The following is a 1,164-nucleotide window of genomic DNA, read 5'->3' on the forward strand; positions in this document are numbered from 1 at the left end:
CCCAACACACTCTGCAAAGTGGTTGGCTTTAGGAAGGGCATCCAGCTGGAGAAAGCATGCCAAATCAGACAGGAGTCTGGTGCAGCTTGTCAGCTCTAGTCAAACCCTCCAACCCATGCCAGCATGGGCAATAGACATTGAATGGTGTTGATGTTGGTGATTGTTTAGAGCTAATGTATTGTCTCGTAGCTTCAAAATTTCAATGATGTGATTGTTTATTTCTAGAATGACATTATGTGGTAGGTGTGAGAGGTCAGATCTGGTCAGTTTGAATGTAAAACATCGTTTGACAACCAATGCTGGTGTGTGCCCGTGGGGCATGTCAAAGCTAGGCCGAAACAGCTGTAAGATTAAGTTTATGTTTATTCTCAAATTCTTTATGTACTTTTATTTGTAAACCCAGTTGTCAATATAACATGGTTTGTCATAAACACTTGTACTTTGTGGTTTTTTGTCACTTTAGTTACGAATTAAGTTAATGAATTCAACGGAATACACTGTCTGCAAGTCATTGGGTTTAGCATATTATCCTCCATTTTCTAATTGATATATGTGTATATATATATATATATATATATATATATATATAAGCAATGTTAATTCTCTAAATGAAGTATTAACAGTAACTGCACGATAAAGTGAAGTGTATTGCCACTTAAGTGTGGCTGACCCCTAGGGGTGGATGTTACTGTTGCTTTATATATATATATATATTGGTGCAAATGGTTTTGTTATACGGTGCTAAGTTTTACAATCCTGCAAATAATAATAATAATGGTATTTATATATAAGCTTAAAGCTTATGGCAATCACCGTGCAATGACTAAGGAAAATAGTCTAATAAAGGGGCATCTAAGCCCTCGACAGAAAAAGAAGGCTTTCCCATCCGCATGGGACTCAAACCCATATAAGCTTTAAGCATATATACTCTTTTACTTGTTTCAGTCATTTGACTGTGGCCATGCTGGAGCACCACCTTTAGTCAAGCAAATCGACCCCTGGACTTATTCTTTGTAAGCCTAGTACTTATTCTATCGGTCTCTTTTGCCGAACTGCTAAGTTACGGGGATGTAAACACACCAGCATCGGTTGTCGAGTGATGTTGGGGGGGCAAACACAGACACACAAACATATACATACGCACATACATATATATATATATAT

At 37.5% G+C, this 1,164-nt stretch overlaps 1 protein-coding gene across 1 annotated transcript in view; it reads left to right on the plus strand.

The window, feature by feature from the left end:
- Positions 1–221: 221 nt before the first annotated feature.
- The window catches only part of LOC106878885 (protein XRP2), a 29,090-nt gene continuing 28,147 nt past the window's right edge, over positions 222–1,164 (plus strand). The window contains exon 1 of the mRNA XM_014928230.2: positions 222–344. The gene's annotated coding sequence lies outside the window, so the exon portion shown is untranslated. The remainder of the gene's footprint in view (positions 345–1,164) is intronic.

This window comes from Octopus bimaculoides, chromosome 25 (assembly GCF_001194135.2).
Source record: "Octopus bimaculoides isolate UCB-OBI-ISO-001 chromosome 25, ASM119413v2, whole genome shotgun sequence".
Classification (NCBI taxonomy): Eukaryota; Metazoa; Mollusca; class Cephalopoda; order Octopoda; family Octopodidae; genus Octopus; species Octopus bimaculoides.